This window comes from Lagopus muta, chromosome 8 (assembly GCF_023343835.1).
Source record: "Lagopus muta isolate bLagMut1 chromosome 8, bLagMut1 primary, whole genome shotgun sequence".
Taxonomy (NCBI): Eukaryota; Metazoa; Chordata; class Aves; order Galliformes; family Phasianidae; genus Lagopus; species Lagopus muta.
Genome location: NC_064440.1, coordinates 3,176,471 through 3,200,389, shown reverse-complemented (window position 1 = coordinate 3,200,389; position 23,919 = coordinate 3,176,471). Strand labels below are relative to the sequence as shown.

At 38.5% G+C, this 23,919-nt stretch overlaps 1 long non-coding RNA gene across 2 annotated transcripts in view; it reads left to right on the top strand.

The window, feature by feature from the left end:
- LOC125696776 (uncharacterized) overlaps positions 1–23,919 on the top strand; it is a 140,786-nt gene that overhangs the window by 76,956 nt on the left and 39,911 nt on the right. For both annotated transcript variants that reach the window (XR_007378525.1, XR_007378526.1), the window contains 4 exons: positions 2,294–2,448; positions 4,374–4,437; positions 8,845–9,058; positions 11,432–11,532. This is a non-coding gene — a long non-coding RNA (uncharacterized LOC125696776). The remainder of the gene's footprint in view (positions 1–2,293; positions 2,449–4,373; positions 4,438–8,844; positions 9,059–11,431; positions 11,533–23,919) is intronic.

Here is a 23,919-nt window from a genome sequence, read left to right as displayed (position 1 = left end):
GGAAAAAAAAAATCTGTTTTTAACATCTTTTCATATTTGCACTGCTTCAGATTTTATCTTAACTTATTAAGAGCAAATAAAAATATAATTTTTTTTTGCTAATAATAAAAACTGCATTCCATATCAGATCCAGCATTAGGTTAAAAATAAAGGGGAACTCTTCTGTATTTCCCAGGGGATTAAGATTTTCTGAAAACTATAAATCACCAGTGATACTGTGGTTTACAAAGAAGGATAACTTCTTCTGAAAGACCCACATATTTACATTTTAAAAATATTTTTCATAGCCTTCAGAGCCATTAAAAGAACTTAAATAATTTTGATGATAAATGCTCCTGAGTGGAGCTTTTATGTTTTGGTAGCGCTTTTTATTTTTCCTTCACATAGCTGACCTTGCTAAACCTTTGAAAAATGCTGTTACATCCTTTCACGTTTTAACAATTTTACAATGAGGGGAAAAATAACTCCTGTGATAGTTTTCGAGATAATACCGAACGGGTCTAATTCAGATGTTTAGGTTTGGAAAAATCAACAGAAGGAAAAGGGTTTTGTTGACCTTGGGTTTTGAGAATAAATAGGATAACACCTGATTCAAGACAGGAAGCTTTCCTTGCTGTAAATACACAGAGCAAAGCAGAGTGTGTCAATCCTGTTTAGCATTTGAATGCAGCATGTGCTCTTTTGGTTATGCTCTTGAGCCTGTTTCTACTTTTGGCTTTTACATTCCACAGAACTTCTGTAAAATCAGCAGGGACAGTGCTAATAAATTTATAATGTTGTTTTGTATTTCTGAACATAGTACCTCAGTAATTAAGTGAAATATTTATGATGAATATAAAACAATGCAAATTCATTTGTTTGCCTGAAAGCCAGCTTGTTATTTATTTAGATTTATCTTTGAATGATTCTTTAAATTGAATCTCAGTATGAATGGGAGTGATATTTAAAACAGAGAATATTTGTTATAGTGTATTGATGCATTACACTGTATTATCGAGTGTCAATGCTATGCAGAGGACAATTTAAAGAAATAAGCAAATAACAAACAGGAAACAAACAAAAAAGACTTTGACCCAAAAGAAAAAAAAAATCCCTTTTTTTTATGCCTTGTAGAAGTTTGTAAAGGTGAAATCACTTCCCGTTAGCTGAAATATTTAATAAATCTTATGCTATCACTAGCTGTAGATATGCAAACTGGATCTTCAATTATAGAATAGGTAGAAGGAGGCTCAGTAGAACCATGTCTCAATTTTTTCTTCAGCTGACTGCATTTTTCTTTATAAGCTGTTCCAGTAATTTCTGTCATTTACTGTTTTCATTGGGGAAATTCAATCTGAAACTCTCTAACCAATTCAAATCCAACAAATGTAGTGACCTATGAAAGAAAATGTCTATGAAAAGTGTCCCTATGAAAAGCGTTGATGATTAGAACCTAAATTGTTTACTTCAGTTGGACTTCTTTCTTTTCTAAGTAAAAATAATTTTCCAAAAATAACTTCCCTTCCAAATGTATTACTGGGGATCTCTTCATCTTTTTTTCTTTTTTTTCTTTTTTTTTTTTTTTTTGGCAATAATCAAGCTTATGCAATGAGTATTTATTTATTTTAACAATTATATTCTATTTTCAAGCTCTTACATGTGACAGCATTTTACATCCAGCAGTTTAAGTAGCTATATGTAGTATTTTATCCAAATCTAGGTGGGCTGCTAATGTGCTGAAAAGCTGTTGAGACTCAGTGGTGTGAGGACTCCCTTAAAATTTTGAAAACTATCATAGAGAGTGGTTTGTGTTGAAAGGGACTTTTAAGACCATCTAGTTCCAGTCCCCTGATATAGGCAGGGACACCTTCTTCTAGATCAGGTTGCTCTCAGCCCCATCCAGCCTTGAATGCTTCCAGGGAGGGGGCATCCACAACATCACTGGGCAACCTGAATCTCCCCTCTTCCAGTTTAAAGCCGTTTCCCCGTATCAAAATAGAGCTTGACATTTAGCTGTGTACATATGAACAGATCTTCTCCTTCTTGTTAGATCTTGGTTGCGAAAACACAATCCTGAATAATTGTGATCAAGTCTCAAATGAATTTCCAAGGCATGGCTTCCATGAGGTGCAACCTTTAGTGCTCAGTCTACAACCAGTAGATATTTGGTGAAAAGGTGGATAATGGGTGAAGGAGTGGCCATTGCTTGGAAGCATCCTCCACTGAAACACGTTCTTCCTCAGCCTTGTCATTGTTTATTTTTCTAAGCATACAAGAAGATGTTAAAATAGCTTTCCTTCATTATTTTACACAGCTAGGAGCTGCGCTCAGACCAAAAGCAGGGACCCACCCTGGACCTAGCAACATCAAATGGAGTTACTGCCCTGTGCTGTCACCTGTGCTTGCCACCAGATGTGATGCAAGAGAAGCCACAAATGACTTCTGTGATGCCTTCAGGCCAAAGAGAAGGTAGGTTTCTGCATGGATTTGTAGGCCGGCCTTTTTCTTTGCCTTTGTTTTTCAATAGGTTTTCAATTGACACTGTAGCACTCAGCCTCCTTTCATATGTCAGGAGGAGGACCATAGCAAGGTGTTATGACATGCCAGGGCAAAATCATGCTGTGTTCAGTGTTCACAATTTTAAGTAAGTTTTGGGCTTTTTTTTTTTTTTTTTTTGTCTTTTAGACAAAAGAAGCAGCTAAGAATTAGCAGGAGGACACCAAATAGCTTGTACGTTTGCTTTTGCTTTGTTGATAAATGCATTTTATTTTTATACCTCCTATTTTATTTATACACCTCCCTAATATTGTTAATTTTCATACAGTGATGTGGACCATCAATAACATCAAGTATATCCATTAACTCTAAGAAGAGTAATTTTCCAATAAATAAACCGTGCTTGCTGATTACCTTCTGAGCTCTTAGAAAACTATTTGAGACATGCAATAAAACAAGAGGAGAGTTCAGTAAGTTTAGCTGGCCAGAGATACGCTACTGTGTGTGACTGTCAGAACGCTGGCTGGGGTCTCTTGCTGCTGCCTAAGGTTTTTTGAAGACATTTCTTTGTGGAGGGTCCAATCAGTTTCTATAGTTTGATGCTACAGTAGCCCTCCAATGTTACTGAAATATTTAGTACAGAGAAAAGGAAATGGGTGCTGTGACATTTATTATTGCAGAAGTTTAGCTTGTAAATATGCCTTAAAAAGTTATAACCCAGGCACAGTGAGCAGACTCTGTCCCGTACTCTTCCCTAGACCAAAAGGTCCTGCTGGACTTCCTTTCAGGCATTCCTGGGATGAAGTTATCACCTTAAAGACCAATGCTTTTCCCTCAGGCCTTAGTGGCATGAAATTTTCAACTCCCCTCATTTTTAAATTATAAAAATTTGGGGATTGTTCCAAGGCTCCAGAGCCCAGAACTCTTAGTAGTGTGGGGAATGGCAGGGATCTCATGAGATCATCTCAGTCCAGATTCAGAAAAGACACTAAAAGGCTATTTTTGAAGGGATATGTTGTTTAACGTCGTATTTCCTGATATTCCCAAATTATGCGTAGATCAGAGCAAACACAGCATTCAAAAATCTCAAAATAGACCTCAAAATACCCAAAATAGGTTTCAGTGGTAAAAATAGCATTGAGATCAGGGTGCAGAGTGGCCCTCGTTCTGCCCCTTGCTGATTGCCAGGGCCTCGCTGCTTCTTGGACTCCCTGGCCCCAGGGTGAGCTTTCCTAGCTGTCTTGTCAATGGAAATAGTAAGATTTTTATTGTTGGTTGAAGCAGACATATTAAGGTTTTGGCCTTGGCTTGCTGTCATCATTCTAGAAAAGTCCTTGGAATAGCCCATCAGAAGTTTGAAATGCACGTATTTTGAGATTAAGAAAAAAAGATATTAAGGTTGCTTCCACTCAAAATCTGAAACATTATAATCTCATAAGTGCTTTATTTATTTCTGGTGAGCCATGCAGTAAGCTTTTAGTGTGGGGGGTCAATATTTCCTCCTCCTCTGATTCACCACAATTTTCGCCCCTCCGAAAAAGAAAAAAATGAATACCAAACCACATTAGCACTGTTAGTAGTACAATTGTCTCAGTCCTAAACTGTGTTTCTCTGCTGTGGTTAACAGTGCTGGGGAAATAGCTGGCTAAGTGATTCTTGGATTTTAAACCACAAGAGACTGATCATGAGTCCAATATTCACTATTCAAACTTGGGAGGAACAAGATTTTGACCTCAAAAAATGTGCACTGCCTGTGCTCAGTAACATCCTTGTATAGAATTCTTTTCTTTAAGGGAGGCTCCATGGGAGTACCATAATGTGACAGTAATACTGACTCCTTTTATCTCCATATTTTCCTTCTTTTTTTAATTGTCCCCTTGACTCTCCAACATATATAGGTCATGGCCTAAAAGTGGTAACCTTCCAGAAGAGACTCTGGGCTTGCCTGTGGTAAAATGCAATGTAAGTGATGGAAAACAAACCACAACATTGTTCACCTAAATAATAGCGTTGCCTGAATTGATCAAACTACTCACTATTAGGAGCTTGTATCATGCAAGGTAACTTCAGGTTAGGAAAAGACCACTCACATTGTCTGTAAAGCTTTTATGTGGTTGGTGGATTCTAGTGGGATGCTATAAAGTTTGGGACAGTAGTCCTGAGCTGTTTGCATGAGTTATAAAATGCAGAGCGTTCTGTCTGTTATAATTTTGTAAGGATTGCTAGAATATAAGACCCAAAACCGAGACAAATGGTAGTCACACTGCAGATAGGGCTAGTGGTGGGGCCCTGGTAATAACGATGAGTGGTGAAGAACTTGTGTAATATGAGATTAACTTGAAAACCAAATTTTGGCTAGAAGTACAAGTATAGATATGTTAATTTGATTGGCTTTTTGAAAGTGTTTCCACTAACAGCATTATTTCTGTACATTTAAGTGGAGATCAGATACCAAGCCAGTAGGAAAAATTTGTCTTCATTATGAGATGGAAATAATTTTTAGTGGAAATTGAAGTTGTTTAGATGTTAATCCTGAGAAGAGTTTTGTGATTAATTGCTGTTAATGTCTCTAAGTAGCCCCATGATGATGATTCTCATTGATGAAAATGTTGCTATTCAACTAGGGCAAAGCTAAATATACAAATGTGTCTTTATGCAATTAAGGCTTGGTTTACAGGTGCACAGTTTCATTTTCAATAGAGATCTCATAAAGAGAAGCTTGAAATCAAAGCTGAAAATATATTTTACTTTCACTGCTCTGTTGCCTTAATTATTAAGAAAAAGGCTGGACATCAACCTGTTGCTCCATATGCTAAGACACATACTCTGCTTGCTTCTGAGCGCAAGGAAGATTTAAATTCTTTATCATTCTTTGGCATTGACTTCCACCCTCTGTCAGCCCGTCATTTGCACCAGCGAATGTATTTCCATTATCCCTTAAAGGAAAGCAAAGCCAAAGCCAATTTAAGAGTAGCCACCTGTTTTTGTGGCTTAGATCATCCATTGAAAGAACAAGAGCCACAGTGATGGGACTCTCAGTTCAAATAGCAAATAATACATATCAGAAACTGAAAGAGACAGTGTCTCAGTGTTTTGAAAGAGAGTAATCCCTGCTTATCAGCTGGCTACCATGATGAAGCAGTCAAATATTCTGAATTTTAGGTCATGCTGTTTTTTTTTCTTTTGTAACTGAATACTTTCTCAAATAAAAATGAATGAGGCAATAAGATGTTTGTCCCATTAGCAATGTGTAACTGAAGGTCTGCAGACAATTAGATATCTAAGATGCATTAAACTGATAAACATTTTTAATTATTAAAAATACAAATCAGCAGCACTAGAGAGGTTTTTTCAACCAAGGAGTGATTTTCTGATGAAGGTGAGAAATTATTCTGTATCAGTGTTGATGCTGAAAAGTGCATGAAAGATTTCAAGTTCATAAAAATAAGGTTGATTTCCCTCGAAGAGTATCTGTAATTCATGGACACGTACACCAGTTCTTGTCATTCTTCCAGATTTTGAATTTGTGTTGTAAAATTCTTAAAATTAATACCAAGAAAGGATGCTAGCAGAAGGTAGGAGCACTGGGATCAGAATCACAGGACTGAGCAGTGTTGAGGGGTGTGTGCATGCGTGCAATATGCCAGGTTCTGTGTCTGCTTTTGCTCAATTCTGAACCAGGAGGAGCAATACTAACTAGCTCACAATGTAAAAATGTATTTCATTACTGCCTTCATACACGGTGAAGAGAAAGTGAGAAATCATCCTTGCCTTCCTTTCTTATCAGCATCTTCCAGTAGCATTGTACTAACCACTAGCACTGACTATTTTTAAGTACTTGCTTCTCTCTCCTTTCACCCCCCCAGCAGTATGTCACCCAAATCCACTGGAGTTATTCAAAATGCATGTTTTCAAATATTAACATACATTCGGAATGAAAGAAAAATCTTCCTTAGAGTCTGGCCTACTTTTACATGGCTGATGAAAGCTTTTGCCACCAAAGGTCAACATCTTCTAGCAATCTTCCTTTGTAGAGTAGTGTTCTGCTGTTGTTCTCCCAGTGGACAGAGATCTTAGTACTTTATGGGCAAGAAAACTGTCTTCCTTGCAAACCTTTAGCTGTGCCAGTGGGCTTGCTGCCAAAATCTGAAGGCTTCCCTCAGCTTCCATGGGATGCTACTGCTATGAGGTAGTACTAGATGGTATGGAAAATGTGTGTATGTTTGTGTGCTGCAGCGAAAGGAGCAGAAAAGAGGAGTAATTTCAGCCTCTTCCTCTCATGTTTGCTTTTTTTTATTATTCTTTATTATTATTATTATTATTATTATTATTATTATTATTATTATGCAGGAGCTTCCCTATCTAGATAAAGACCTAACTGACATCTTCCTTAATTGAAAGTAAGATGTTAGTGAAATGAAATATTCTTGTGCTATCAATGCTTAAGGCAAGAGAAAATTGCAAATGCTGGAGAGAGTTGCGTCCTGTACTGATGGTCAGGCGAAGTCATGGGGGCAAAAGTTATAATCTCATTTTTAGCTTAGGTGTTTGGATGGACCTGACTGAACAGAAGAGATTATACTACAGTGAAGTATAACAGCTTCTCCTGCCATCTCTAGTTGATCACCAAGTTTTCTTACGTAGGGAGATGACTTCATTTGAAGTGTGACTTCATCTGTTATGCTTGCTTTGTTTTTCTATGTAGTTCTTGCAGTGAGAGTGATGTGATACACTGAAGGTATGTTTGATTTGACTTCGCTCTTTCTCAACTTACCTTTAAATATTCAGTCTGGTTTAGGAGCTCTGTGGTTTTCTTTCAAGCCCCAAATTCAGGGTGAATGTCTCGGTTCTTGAATTTCAGGTACTGTAAGATATTCTGTGCTCAAGAACAAAGTTTCCATGTAGCTTTGAAAGATGAAGAGAGATGAGACAAAACAGTCCAAAAGTTCGTCTTGCTCTTCATGACCTACTCTGTGGTATAAACAGAGATGGTATAGAAAATGTCACTTAAAAATTATTTGCCATAATTGCCCCTGTTTTCCATGGTTGTAGGAACTATGGGAAAATCACACAATACGGATGTTTTTCAGTTTTTTACATTCTGAGACTGATAAAAATAGGCTACTTTTTTCAGCTGCTTTAGAGGGGTATTGTAAAGACAAATATCTTCAGCTCTGCCAACAGCTAAGATCCTTCTGTGTGCAAACAGCCACGGTTTACCTTCCCAGCAAATTTCTATAAAGGCCTGAGTCAAAAGGCCTTATCTGAGTGCTTTTCTGCTCTCTTGTTCTACCCATGCTGTTCTGCCTTTGCTGACTTTGAGATAACTTAGTGTTATATTTTATATTGTTTTCAAGTGTGCTTGCTGCTACTTCTGTGCTAGAAGTTTCCACTGAGGGATGAGAATAATGCCTCCAAGGGAAGGTGAGGGACTTAAAGACCAGTTCACAGTGAGATGATGTCCTGAGCAGAGTGCTGACCAGGAATACCCTCTGCAGAAACGCTGGGCTGACCTAAGGGTAAACATTGGGGAAATGAAGAGCAATTAGGAAGTATTACTTTTCAGAAAGGGTGGTCAGGCACTGGAATGGACTGCCCAGGGAGGTGGTGGAGTCACCGAGCCTGGGGGTGTTCAAGGAAAGACTGGACGTTGTGTTGAGGGACATGGTTTAGTAGGAGCTATTGGGAATAGGTGAACGGTTGGACTGGATGATCTTTTAGGTCTTTTCCAACCTTGGTGATTCTATGATTAATTACTATTGGGCTACGGAGAAGGAATGTAAAGCATACAAGAAGCACAGAGTGGGAGGCACCGTTGCTGATTCAGGCCCATGGCTGCTGTGCATGTGACAAATGAACAGCAGCTGGAAGGCAGAGAGACCGGGTTTTATCTGGAAAAGGGCTGAGCAGTAAGGAAGAGAAATGCTTGCTGGTGGTTATGAGAGAAAAACACTAAAAAAAAAAAAAAAAAAAAAAAATTCTGCAGTTGATTTATATTTCTATTATGGGCTTATCCTGTTAGCTTGTTCTTAGAGAAGAGCTGTTCCCTGAGGTACCATTTATCCATTTTAGAAACTCTCCTCCCCCAAGAAGTTTGCAACAGTGGAAAGAACAAAAGTTGGGGATGTTTGAAGAAGAAATCTGGCAAAAGCAACTGAATGGCTGGATCCAAATGGGAATGCAAAGGCTGACTCTTTTGGGGTGCTACCACTTAGCATGAATACAGACTTTGCAATGATCTGTAATGGCCATTTTAGAACATTTTATCTCTAACTTCTGTTAAAGTGATGTTATGAGGCAGGAAGATAAAAAGAAAAAAGGGGGGGAGGAGGCAATTCTCTAAAGATGAAATTGTTTGTTTTATTTTAGGATGAGCGTCATGGGGAAAGGTATGTGATGGTGTAATATCTGTCCATGTAATGGAAGGCTGGATGGGTACAAGCAATGAAATTGGAAATCAATCCCAAATCCTGCCGAATCCAGGAGACCTTCACACCCATGAAGGCACTGCTGCTGAGTCGGGCCAATGGCTGTGTGCACACCCAAGAAATACACACGTGCTGATAGAAAACAGATTTAAAAGGTAACTGTGAAATTGCTTTAGAGCTCTGGATGTGTTTAGAAGTTTGTGACTGGTTGTCAGTGATGTCATAACCATATTTATTATACCTCATAAATGGATGGGTCTGACTGTTTTCCTTATTTTAATGTATAAATTGCAGTTTATAATGGCAATAAAACACTCCAGGCTGTGCATTTCAGGGTGATTATTGCATTTCTCAGGTGGTTAAAGTTACTCTAACTGCCTTTCAGCTCAGATTTCAATAGTATTTGCCCAGTGTTCAGACAATTTTACTTGTATTTTTATGTACAAACCTCAAATTAAAGTGTTTTATTGCTTTTTAATTAAAATGTTGAAGTGTAAAGAAGGAATGGTCACGGGCAGGATCGAAAGACATGGTAGTAGGTGTTTTGATATATGAGGGAATGTATGAGAAGGTGGATAGAGAGAGGAGGGGTTGCAGGGCTTGTCACAGCATTGGGGTGTTAGCGGGTTCCAATCAACACATGGCTGGGTAGGTATGTTTGCGACCCTGACACGTTGGTGTATACCTTATAAAATCTACCACAGAAAAATTGCAGACTAAATGGCCACAAACCCATAATTAACTGCTCAGCATGGATGGGCCCTCCTGGTTGAGCCTGAGAATTGCCAGTGTTTCCAGCACAGTAACTTATGCTGCCTCAGCTCACGGTGTTCTAGATTCCTCTTAAAAGCATACATATAAACAAACTGACCAGCTCAACCCACGCGCAGGATGAAATCCTGAAATCGTTTTGGATGATATTGTCTCTAAATACCTTGCTAAAATAAAGCAGCAAAGTCATTTTGCTTGAAGGGATTTGCTCTTGAAACACAAATTCCTGCTGCAGGTGCCCCCACGATCACCAGTCCTCCAAAATGCTGACAAAAAAGACAGAGTTGATGGGGTTCCCTCTTCTAAGGAAGGTGATAAAATCATTAAAAGTTTTGTCTCCAGTTTGTGGCCATATCTCAATCTGCACAAGCTCTCTTGTGTCTTGAGGTCGCTGCAAGGCGTTGATGGCTGTCTCGTTATTCATGGCCATACACCCCTTGCCATCACTGGCATGGGGATGAACAGCTGCACAACAAGTCAGGCTTTCTAGCTGGAATTATCTTCTGCAGTACATCTTTACAGGAACTAATGCTGTAGGCCTCTAGCACTCACCTTTTGGGTACCATTTTAAATAATAAAAAATACACCTATGCTTCCCCATCATTTAAGGGCATGACTATTGCGTACTTCACTGAGGGAATTTAAAGTATGGATTGAGCCCTTTCAAGTAAGGAAGCAAAGAAGAACTCACTAGTTTGGGTGTCTGATTTTCATACAAGAGCCATACATAAAAATTGATTTCAAAACAATTTTTTCCCCATCTTTATTTCTATTTCTCCTGTGCAAAATATCCCTCTTGCATACCTCCCTTTCCTTCCCATAGAAGAATGGAAGAAATTCTTAATGGGAAGCAAAGCACATTAGGAATATTAAGGAAAAATTACAGTATATATGCTATGAAATGAAATGCATCTTTTGTGAATAAATCCCCTCAGAAATCTTATATTTCCAGGCATCCACTCACGTACCTTCATGTAACAACTTATACATTCGTAAAACATTCATTGAAAGCAGCTCTGCAGTTTTATAGAAAACAACATGCCAGGGATGCAAGAATCTTGCCAGTTCTGTGAAAAATGACACCAATTAAAGCTTAAATTGCTTGTTTTCTCATAAGGTACATATTTTCATAACTTTGAAATCAAATAATTGCTGCTTTTATATTAAATACAATAAAACAAAAAGGATGCTAGTTTAGAGGAACTGCTACAAGCATTTTAATATAATTTTCCCACCATTTAAAGTCACAAAATATGGAAAACAAGTCAAGTATGCAAAGTTCCAAGGAGATAGAGAAACTCCTTCGGATTATTACATCATTTGTCTTTTGTGTCAGGAAATGTGTATGTGATTTCATTGTTTGATTAAATGCCAAAAAAAAAAAAAAAAAGAAAAAAAAAAAGCATATTGCTCTTATCTAACTGATTACAGATTTTATTCATCTGAAAAAGTATTTGTTCATACTTTGACATTAGAAGGCAATATTTTTTTTAATGGTCCAAACAAGTATTTTCAAAAAAATATAATCCTAACTTCCCAGGCTTGCTTTTTATTTTGTATTAACAATGCTCTGTACTAACATTTCCCATACTGGAACACAGTCCCTAGTGGTTTTCAAGCTATAAACTGAGTAAACAGTCCCTTTCTTATTGAGTGTCTGTGTGAATGCATGTTGTTTCTGGAATACATCATATTCATTTGCAGAAACCCTGTGTATGGATCTTCAACACTTGATTTTTTTTGTCTTCTTTTCCGAGGTACCTAAAATAATAGCTTTTTAAGACAGTCTTACGGTCACATAACTTGTTGGGAAAAGCATACCATGGCTCCCAGTCTGAATTAAACATTGTCATTGTGGGTAAGTGTCATTTAAAATACCTATACTGCTAATTATTTGATACGCTAATACTGTGCTGCTGTACTAGCTCTGAATTATTTTAGCATGTTTTTGGCAATGTTGCAGTAAGTAGATTATAAGTAAATCAACTAAAAATATTTCCATATTTAGTTCCCTACTTTTTTTTCTTAAGTGCATATAAAGGTGGCACTTATCAGCGACGTTTTTTGGACTCTCACCATATCAGGGTTGACAAACTTAGCTTTGCATACTAAAGAATCCTTAAAAAAAAAAAAAAAGAAAAAGAAAACATAAATAATCTAAGGACAAATATGAAGCTTCATGTGGAGACTTCAAGGTCAGTTACCATTGGCCTGGCCTCCATTAACCCCCACAGGAAATCTTCAGAATCCTTATTTTATCTTGAGTGGGTGTTCCCAAACTATCAGTCTTTTTTTTTTTTTTTTTTTTCCACCAAAATAGAGAGACAGTTTCCTTTAAAAGACATGAATTTCATCTGGTAGAACATTCCAAAACAGCTTACAGGTCACGGAGAAATTTGCAAAGAGAATGGTGGTATTTTAAATTGCTCTATTAACAAAACTGCGCTCTGCCTAAATTTGGGAGAAGGAAAAAAAAAGAAGATATGAAAACTTAGTAAGCATTTAATAGTAAGATATTAAAATACAGCTAAGCGTTCTCAGTCACTGGGGAAAATAAGCTAGTATGGTATAATGAGATCCCTGAAGTCTTGTGATCCATCCAAAGTAACAAGAATGTAATACCAATGGGTTAACTAATTATACGTATGTATTTAAAAAGTCTCTCAGTAGTCTGAATCATGTCCAATGTGAAGCCTGAAGAGTACACGATCCATTATTAACCCATTAGTTTTGCACTTTTGGTGTGCTTCAGCAATGAAGAACGCTAACTGCAGTGAACTGAAATCTGTGTCTTTTTAATAAAGTGGGTAATCTTTTTTTTCTTTTTTTTTTTTTTTTTTTTTGCCAGGGGAGGGTGAGAGTATATCTTATTTATGGTGTCATTTTAAACTCAAGTTACAATGCCTTAGATTTAAGAGAGAGGCCAGTAATGCAGGCAAGGGTGTCTCTTGCAAGGAGACAGATTAATGCCATGTGTACTGATGATTCTCCACCACAATTTAGGATTCTGGTGGCGCCATGATGCTCCTGTTTTTTATGGTGGTTTGCCAAGAGAAAATTACTTAAACCAATTGTGAATGCGTTCCTGTTATACTTTTACACAACCACATTTATGTACAGAAATAGCATAATGAGTATTTTTTAAATGATCTCTTATTCCAGATTCACCTACTTTGCATAAAATGTCAAACACAGGAATTAGGGGAGTTGTGGTTTTGTTTGTGCTTTTTTCCTTCTTTTTCTCTTCACCCCCCCCCCCCTTTTTTTTTTTTATGAGAGATGCTTTCAAATGGGAATATAGTTTCCCCCCCCCCTCTTCTTTCTCCATGACAACTGACCACAATTGGAGTAGATTCTTCTTAACATACTGTAATGTGAGAATTTTCTTCAGCTGGAGGGTGTTTTACTCCCTAAATTGAAAGCTGTTTTACTTTACCGTATAAAATGTGAGCTGGAAGATTAGGATGCTGGGTACCTTTGCCAGGTAAAACTGACATGGGGAGACTGAAGGCCCTCAAAGCTGTAATAATCTTTAAAGACTTCAGAGGTTAAGAATGGTACGTAGGCTTCAGTGCTCTAAGCTGAACAAATAATGCCTTTATATTGAGGGGAGTTTGTACCAAACAAACAGTATTTGATCATGTTCTGTATCAGCTGACAACAGCTTTTTTTCCTGAGTATTTTTGTATGAGCAGGTATTTGGACAACAGTTTCTGTATTTTGTCTCAAAATTTTTCAGAAGAGGCATCTATTCTTTTGACCACTATTGCTCCCAATACATGAAGAGAAGGTTGTGGATTTGTCTTACAATTTATTTTTAGGAACGATTCCTTTTTTGTTACCTGATACTCTTTATCCATTCCCACGAGTATTTTTCTTGCTGAAGTTCTCAAGTGGGAATTCATGTTGGTGATGGAGCCCACAGAGTTGGTCTGTCCTTCAGGGACTTTCCAAAATGACACAAAGTGACTTGCTTTACATTTAAAGGGAGGAGGGCTGTCACTAAGGATGGTGGGCTTAGAGGTCTGGTCTGCTTTTTGTTTGCTGTACTCCAAGAGATCTTTAATTCCTTTATCATTAGAGGTTTCCTACTGTGACTGTGAGAACTGTGGTAATCAAGCCTGAAGTTTTTGAATGACAATGCCATCATGTTTAAATATGAATCTGGCTGGAGTAGATGAAGACATATTTCTATAACTGAAAGCGAGTAATGTGCCTACTTACATAAGGTCTTTCTTCAAGGCCAAGAAGAGCATCACTCTTAGTCCCAGGTGTGGATAGGTCTTTGTGGTGTGAAGGGGTCTGGTAAATCATCTCCAGTGAGAGTTAGAGAAGGTAGTTGTTGAGAACTATGTCAAGGAGTTTACTGAAGAGCTTGCTGGATTCTGTCTTGTAGCCATTGCAACAAACAGTGCTGTTTTTAGGCAGAGCACACGGAACTCATACAAAGCAACAGGTTTAACCATATCTCTATTTTTATGGTATTCGTGATAAGGAGGTGTTTATTAAGCAGGCCTCCACACACAAAAAAGGTGGTGTCCAATACATCTTTACACGTTCTTTAACATAACATTTTGGTTTGGAAATCAGAGATTGGGTTAAAAAATGTTACCTATGGCATCTGAAATGCAATTTCCTCTTGATGTGCAATTAAGGCCAATGTTTACATATAACTTCAATGTCATAATAATGTAGGTTTTTACTACTATGTGTGGTTTCTGCAGTTAATATATCCAGTTGTATCAATAATGGCTCTTACACTGCCACAAATATACGGGGTGATGTTGGCAATATGTTTTTTTTTTTGTCTGGAAATTGGAGAGATCTTCTGGCAAAAGTGAGGAAGAAGGACTAGAACATGAAATAGTTTGGCATGCAGGGCAAAAGAAGGAGACTCCTGGCAACTGAGAGAGAATTATTGGCACTGAAAATGAAGAGGGTCTTGCAATATGAAGGGAGAAAGAGGACTTAAGAGAAGGAAAGGCCAAGTAAGCAGGACAGAAAGGTCGAGAGGAAGATTGGCAGGAGAGCAAAAGACTTTCTCTCCAGAGAGAAGCAGAAAGGGATGACTTCTTAAAATAGAAAGTCCAAAGAGTATCATCAAAGGATTCAGCTGTGGGAAACCTGTCCAGCTAAAGAGGCAGCAAGCCTGGGATGTTTATTATTTTTAATTTTTTGGAATGCTTCAAGATGTAAACCAGTCAATTCCACAAAAAAAAAAAAAAAGAAAAAAAAAGAAAAAAAAAGAAAAGTTTTGCATCAGTCTAAGAAATTTGCCTTTCACATTTTCCTCTGAGAAGCTGTAATTCAGTTCAAAACCTCCCAAACTAGAACCCTGTTATCTGGGGAGTCTTTCTCTTCTTCATAATACATTTGAAAAATACATGAAGTTGGGCATATTAACTACTTTGTTATTAATATATGGGGAGTTTGAGCCTTGTAATCTGAGTTATATTTTGAATTATGAAATATTCTATGTATTTTAGTCCAATCTATGTCTTGTCACTGGGTGACATTTTTAGGTTTATTCACATTGAACTGCTCAAACACCTTTATCATCAGCAATTATATACATGTTGGCTTTCAAAAGTCAGGGGTTGCTGCTAAATTCTTTCACCAAAAAAATAATATCTGTTGCTTCTTATGTGAGCATGACCACAGCACAGTTTACATCCGCTGCTGGTGTTGGAGAAGCATTGACTTGTGGCATTATTATGCTTGGTAGCTTGATTAATCGTTGCTTTGTTACCTTTTACTTTTATAAAATTTATTTCTATCAGCTGTGAAATCTGTTACCTCTAGATCCAGACATGGAAGTTACATGCAAGTCAGCTGTACCAAAGTGTGCACTTAATGAACACATTTACTTTACTCTTGTGCTTGTATGAATAATTTATAATACAAATTTCTGAAGTCCAGAATCCCTTTTCCAAAGGAGAGATAGCTCTGATACAATGATTCCTAAGTTAATACATTGCTGCTTCCGCTCCTTATTATGTGACCCAATATATGATATGATGTTAAGTGATCAATAATGTCCATGAATATTACAGGAAAAATGATCTGTACCCTTCAGGTGAATGCTCTCTAGGCTATCATGCTCAAAGGGACTTTCAATTGATGGCTTCCAGTTGTACAGAGAGGACTCTCCCATGACACAGGGAAGGCTGGGTGTTTACAGGACACCATGAAGCATCATACAGTGGTCCTTACCTTGTGTCCTAGCTTGAAAATGGTCAGAATCAAACCCTGAAGCACAAACTGTTTGGCACGTCATTATTGTTGTAGCCCTATTCAAATTCAGTCTGATAGTTTTGATGTATTTTACATCTGTAACGTGCAGCGTGTTATCATCTTAGTAATATCTACACTGAAATCTTGAGCTCTGTAATGAGAACTGTGCAACTTAAGAAGAAAAAGATGTCTTTGTAAGGAAATGTCTCTTTACTGCTGATTTCTAGCTATCCCAAATGAAGCTGTGTGTATTGGGCTGACTTCTATGCTGTACTTCAGAGGAAGAGAGAGGAAGAATATTTTGATGATTTAAGTGAATTTAATGGAAATAAATGTTAATACTGGAGGCTGTCACATATCTGAATTTCTAACAGCTGGCTGAGAGTTGTGTTGTAGAGCAATAATCCTACCTAGAGGATTGTCAGCGGGCTCAAACCTTGTATTTACTTAGTTTTTATTTGGGATATCTGGTTAAGCACAAAGTTGCAGGACATACTCCTCAGGAAGCCAATCAGTTTTGTAGACACGTGGTCTTTTGTTGGGTAGCTGATTTCATACATTTGAGCGTAATTTGCACAAGTGACAAATGCAAGCATTCATTATGCATCCTGTGAGGAGCTGGGCTTTCAGGGAAGGCTCTGGGAAAGCGATACACACCGAGCTGTACTGTCACATTCAGCTGATGCAGCTGTTTATTGTACAGCCTCTCCTTTGTGCTTGGACAATTGCCACGTATGATTTAAGCGTGTTTGGAGTCCTAGTGGGTGCGAGCATCTTGCTGGGCGGTCTCTGCAGGGACCAGTGAGTGAAGTGGGGATCAGCCTTACCCACTAGTCGGCAAACTCACGCAACAAGTAGGGAACTGCAAAGGCACTAAAAGCTGACGCTCTTAAAATGGTCACCCCAACACATAATGGAGATAGGGCATCATGCCCCATTATGTCATTTATTTTATCACAACAAGACAAACATAACTGGGCATGATGCATTGGCATGCTGACATGTGAACCAGTGTATATGAAACAAAGGCAGTTTGAATCACAGAGATTCCACATACCCCAAACGAATTTCAGTTTGCATTATTTTGTGATTACCAGGCTTTTTAGCATGCTTACAACTTTCTGAAGTTAGTCTATTCGTTTGTTGTTGTTGTTAAAGAAGGGAAGAGTAAAAATGTAAGTAAAATGCATATGTCACCTTTGAAATGTTGCCATAGGAAAGCCATATATTTTGTAGTTACATACTAATAAGTTCTTTGCTGTGAGAGTGGTGAGGTGCTGGAACAGTCTGCCCAGAGAGTCTGTGGATACCCCCCTAGGGGTGTTCAAGGCCAGGTTGGATGGGGCTCTGGGCAGCCTGGTCTGGTATTAAATGGGGAGGTTGGTGGCTCTGCATGTGTCAGAGGGGGTTGGAGATTCGTGATCCTTGAGGACCCTTGCAACCCTGGCCATTCTGTGATTCTCTAATATATGTGTGTATATATATATATATATATATATATATAATATACATACATATATATATATATAATATATATTAAATATACGCCCTTGCTTGTAATGAATACAGTGTACCTCATATGAAAATATTTTGGTGTTCCACAGGAAAGGGTCATTAACATTGCTCAAATGTAGAATTTGATCATTGGTGGAGGATAATACGTTTTGTTTTAAATAAGGTAGTGATTTGTATAGAAATTTGTTAAGAAGGAAGATACGGCTCGTTTCTGATCTCTGATTTGTCTAAAAGACATTGCAAATTAAGGGATTGATCCTGTAAATCTTTGAGTTGATTTGAAGAAATGTTGATAAAGTGCTCTCTCTGTCACCTGTCTCTACCTTGCATTTAAGAAGATGTACAGTGTTTGGTGAGGGAAATGGAGATGGTGAGGTGCTCTTGATCTCTAGGCAAGCTGGGGACAGCTGATGATGGGCAGAGATGAGAGGAGAGAACAGAGATGTGAAGCTCAGGTGTCCATCAGTTGTTTGTTCTTCAGCTCCTTGTAGCGAGTGCTGGATCTTGGTGGATTCTTTAACATAAAAAGTGTCTGAAGTTGAACTACACTGTAATATGGGACTTAATGTGGATGTCTTTACCTGTGCTGTAAACCTATGATGGATCTGACTGCATGGCTGGACCTTCCTGAGTTGAGGTCTTGGCACTAAAGGACACTTAGGGTGGTGGCAGAAGACACAAGGGCCACCAAGTGGAAATGAGTGCCAGGTGGCTGTTCAGATAGCTGCTGGAAATTAAGAGTTCCTGGTGGAAAATAGCTTGTCTCCATAAAAGTCTCTTTACGTGCAGATCTGTGGACAGTGTGGTGAAAATGTATTGTTGCATGATACTCAAGAATATTTCATAGGAGAGGGAAAAAAAAGCTATTGCCTGAATGATCCCGTTACACATGCAGTTCTTATTAATCTGGGTGAATTTGGTTGTTTTATTTTATTTTTTTTAGGTAGTGCATGTTTCTCATTACTTTAATCGGGAAAAGCCTGATAAAAGAGAATGTACACTTCACGTGTCGAAGAACATGCTAAAGCTCTTTTTATTCACATGTGAAACCTGCTTCTATGTCACTTTATATGATTTTCTTTTCAAATTTTTATTAGCTGAATTTTAGGGCTCTTTAAAGCAGAAGTGATAGCAACCAGGTGCATTGTGGGGTGAGCGGCACAGCTCTGCCAACACACCTCCCTCAATAACTCCCACATTTTCCATCGCTGCTGTTTGTGCAGGATCAGGGATTGTGCTGGAGGGGTCTCTAACACCACTGGTCTGGATTTGGGACCGTGAGTTGTATGTGAGTCTTAGAAAGTCAAAGGGTAATTGCGGAGGGGAAAGAAAAAAACAACAGCGTTGTGTGCAGATTTTGCACATCAGTTTGCACGATTTTCCTCTGATATTTTTCAATTCTACTGAGATTAGCAATCAAACAGAAGTTTAAAAAATGCAAACAGCAGAAAGCTGCTTCACCTGCTTTCTGGCTCAGCCAGCTCAAGCCTTCCCACGGCTGTGCAATAGCATCTGGAGGGAATGCCAGTTTGCCTGTTAAACAATCAACAATAAATTTGTGTATTTATGGGGACAGCGAGCGGCACAAACCGCATCCCATGCAGCTGCTGCTGCCTGTACATACATAGCCTGTAACTGCATGAAGGTTTAAGCGTATTCCATGGCTTTTATTTTTTTCACTACGCAGTGAAGCAAAGACACTTGCAACCTGAGTTTTTGAGAGGAAGAACGAACACGAAAGCTTTCTTTCGTCCTTAATCCTTTGATCCCAACTCCACAGCCGTGGGAACGAGGAGAGGCGATCCCCTCTGAGCAGTGAGTGGGAAGCTGCGGGGAATCAGCAGAGGAGCTGGAGCATTAGGCCATGTTTGTGCTGGGGATTAAGTCACTTGTGGTCAGTCCCTGTGCAGCTGGGGGTACGGCCTGCAACGTGGCCCCTGTGGCAGTCGGGACATGCGGAGGTGCCCATGAGCCTGTTGGCAGTCCTGGTGGGTCCTGCACTCTGGGTTGGAGCGGTGAGGAGAGGCAAAGTTCAGAAAAGCAAGATCCTGAGACTGATGAAATCCATAACTTTGTGGGTGTAGCGATAGGCAAGGCTGAGTGGCCGGCGCACCGCGCAGGGCAGCTGCTGCTTCGTGTTCCCAAGGTCCTAAAGGAGACAACAATCAGCAGATAGGGAAGGAAAGGGGGAAAATGCCTACATTGCTGCAGTGATCTGTCTGTGTAAACATTTCAAACATCTGTCTGCATTTGGAAATATCCTGGGTTGCTGTGCTCTGAAAGTATTTAGGCTTTTTCCAAAGGTGATTTTATTGTCAACTACTATTACGGCAGATTTATTTTTTTTCTAGGAGGCACATGGTTAACATCTTTCTGTGATTCTAAATATAAACTTGCTTCCCAGTAGTATTATCCAGGTCTCATTCCTCCTCGATTTCTCTATCCTTCCCTTCTCCCCTCTTTCTCCTTCTGTCACCGTCTGTGTGCATTTGACGAGGCTCTGAGTTGCAACTGGACGTGATGGGATGGATTCCTTTTGTGATCTGCCCTGAGTTATACCAAAACTTTCTGTGAAGTTTTACTTTCGTGGAGTGCTATATAGCAACTTTTTATGCGTCTAAGAAATGGAAACATTTTGTCTCATATAAAAAAAAAAAAAAAAAGAAAAAAAAGAAATATTTTTATACTGTGCTCCATTCACAGACCACATCAGAGGTATTCTAAGAATAGAATAGATCAAATATATTTTATGGAAATATAATGAGAAAAGGATGTGTTCCCAAAACTCACTCTGAACAAAGGAATGCAACATAGTCAGGAATACTTTAATGCGCCTAACAATTTTCTCATGTGAAAGGCTGAAGGAACAGTCTTGGTTTGAAGAAATCTTCCAATTCTCCCCAGGCACCCTGAACTTGAAATCAGAACTAGGAAAGCTATATATTACAAAAAAGAAAATGTATGGAAAAAGTGACTGAGGGCATTAACCATAAAAGACGTTTTGAAAAGAAAAATAACATCAATATGAAACATTTTGTCATGTTTCATTTCATTGATCATATATTTATTTTATGTGCTCTGGAGCGCTGAAGCTTAGATGTAACTACATTTCAGGAGCCTCATATTAGACCTGTCATTCTCTTTGTGGGGAAAACTAAATAGTGAGGCAAAAATAAAATAGGTTGCAATTATTAGATTTGGGTTGGATTCCATCAGATTGTGCTTAGGAACTTCAAAAACTGAAGTCAGAAAATGAGACATAACATTAACAGCTATTAAAGACGCTGCCTGTGTGACAGATAGAGAAGTAGGAGGTACACCTACAACGTTAAATAATGCATCTTTTTCACAGTAATGCAATATGTTCACCTTAAATAGGCTCATAATTAAAACTGCCAGTGTTGATTAGATCAACCACGTAGGAAAGATGCATTTGTATTAGTTCTAATTAAATCTGTTTTAAACAAGTTGAAGTTAGAGATTTTATTTATTTATTTATTCTAACTCCCTGATCCAATGGCGTTTGGGTTGGGTTGTGTTATTCAGTTCCCAGCTAGTACAGATTTGTTTGAAAGGCAGATCTATAGTTCTAGGCTACTTCTGCTGCAGGTCTGGACATCTTTTCTATTCAAAACCTGCAACAAGTTGAAATACGTTGTTTAGGGGATCTCAATGGATAGGATCTGACTGCTCATTGTCTGGAATTGTTTTTAGCACTGGTAAAGAAAATAAAAATATCATAATCAGAGCTCTTTAGTAATTTGTCTTAATGTATTTTCTAGTAAATACAAGGCTGGCTTCCAAGCTGGTAGCAAAATGGGAAGGGCTGAGGCCGGTGAGCACTGGCAGCCCCTCATGCTGTTCTCTGCTTTCCCTGTGCTGGGTGCTGCTTCTCACCACACATCTTTGAAAGGTGCTGGTAGGAAGCCCAGCGAGATGCACTGTGTTTTCAGAACTCCCCGTTTAAGTCTGACACCCTTCTGAAACTGAAAGTTATATTTCTCTGGAATTTGACAGAGGGAGGCTTTGGACCTAAGTGGATGCTTTCCAATATATCATGCGGTGCAAGCCACCGATGCTAATCATCCCCACTGTGTCAGTAATGTATGCAATGGCATTTTGTGCACTTCAGGTCTCTGAGCAAGCTTTCGAGGATGTAACTCCAGGGGGATAGCATCAACCTCTCAGCTCCCCAGTTGCAGAGCAGAGTGCAGGTGCCAAGTGACAAGAAAATGGTCAAGGCTTCTTGCTCCTCCTACCTCTTGTGGTCCCTACAGCTTCAGGGGGGCAAATGCCAGGTCTGCCTGGCAGGCAGGATGGGGAAATGATGTGGTGAGATGCTGGCAGCTTGTGGCCTTTGGGTGCCAAGCTTCTTTGTGAAGTAACCTGAGCACATGGGGAAATCAGGAACTGTGAGTGCTGTGTTTCGGCTTGTAACAGAACGGGAAAAAATAAGTTGTGCTATGTTTTCATATTGATTTTCCTTCTCTGTGGTGCAACATTTTCAATTTAAATGGCAGAAGGCTGAGGCTCAGAATGGGAAATAATGTTCTGAGCTACACAACTGGGAAAAGAGCCCGATTTTCTGATTTTGTGTCCACATTATCCAATTAAATGTTGTCACTGTCCTGCGATTTCATGTCCAGCGCAGTATTGCTTCCACAGAAGAGCTAATTATTGAGTAAGATAAGTACAAAAAAAGTGCCCATATTTAATTAACAACATTATATAGTATATCCAGGAAGAAGATTTTTTTTTCCTCCTAAAATTGTTTTAATTAACATGAAAGAAAAGCTTCTGCTGACTTTTTATTGTTGCAAGATATAGAGAAAATTATTTCATGCTAACATTGGACTATATTTAGCTTCCATCTCACTATCTACAGAAGAAAAATTGAAAATTAGTGTGTTAGATTGTATTGCTCCTTTTTATCTTATAAGGGCTTCCTTCAAGTGCCATTAAATAATGATATAATCTTGAGAATATTAGTTAACAGATTATAAATATTTAATTTTTGTTGTTTGGTTTTGCGTTTTGTCCTCTCTGTGTTTCTTAACGGAGGAATAAATCTCCCACCTTCCAGAAACCTGATATTTTGGACCAGTTCCCTCCCTGAACAGGTTGTACGCTGCCCTTTTCAAAATCAAGCTATCAGAAGATGCCCTTCAGCAGAAGTGTTAAGAGGACTTGGTGAGCTTAACATGTTTCGCCTGCTTAATTTAATTTGAAAAAATTCAACCAGAAAATGAAGTTATTAACAGGTTGGTACACTCAGAGATAAGATGATGTCACAGGGAAGCAGTCAAGTGGGTTGCTTGTCAAAATATAAAATATGTATCTGTCAGAATCAAATGATAGATAAGCTATGGCTGGGTGTAGGAAGCAGTGAAAATAGTGTGCTAAAAATTGAAACAGAATCCCACCAGTCTGGAGACAAGCTTTTAGTAACTACTGTGGTGATCAGAAATAACAATTCTGGGGACATGAACTGCACTGCTTAAGCACTGCATGTGTGATTTCTTGGCACCCACAGCCAGAATCATGTACATCAGCACTAGGTCTCAAACAAGAGAGACCTTGGAAATGTGGCTCCTCCATCTCATGGGTTTGAAACTGGGACATCCTGCTAGCTTGGCTATTCCAAAATAAGGATTAGCGAATCTGGGTAACCTTAATGTCACCAAGTCTGCAAATAGAGTCTGACTAGTTGATGTGAGGAACCTTTCTTTGGGCTGAACCTCTCTAACACAAACTCTCCTGTGCATTTTCTAGGAACATGTATCTGTCATACAGGTCACAGGGCTCTTCCTGCCTTCTGGCTTGCTGTATAAAATAGCTGGCACTAAAAGTTAAAAGTTAATAAAGTCAGGAATTCTAAATGGCAGCTTGAATTCTTGCATGTGCAAAATAGAATAGACACTTAGCACAGAATGCAATCAAATTCCCCAAAACTGCAATGGCCAAGTGAGAGAAATGCCATAATAATACATTTTGGAATTGTATTATCATTGAATTTTTGGAAAATTATCCCACGTATGTGGAACTGTATTCACTGCAAGTTGCAAAACTGAGCCTTAAGACTAGAAACTCCTGGAGACAAGTCACAAGATCTGTATGCTTGGGGTCTTCCAAAATGTGGGGTTTCAGAGTGACTGGGAGCTCTCAGGACTAATAGAATACAAGTAATGGAAGTGCTAAATAAAAATGCTGCTTTTACAGTTAAAGATCCAAAGGGACTATTCTGACCTTTTGTTCTATAGGCTGTAGGGTCCAGTAACACAGACATGAGATTTCTAATTTGCGATTCAATTTATATCATTTAAAGCTTCAACTCAAATACTCCTCCTCAGGAAAAAATTGATTTTAATATGTTATTAATTTCTTCAGTATTTGAACTATTTCTCATTAAAATTTCTTTAGCTCTTAACTTCCAACCTTAGGATTTTGTTTATTCTTGATGAGAAGTTCTCATATTAGATTCCTTCTCTTTTATAAA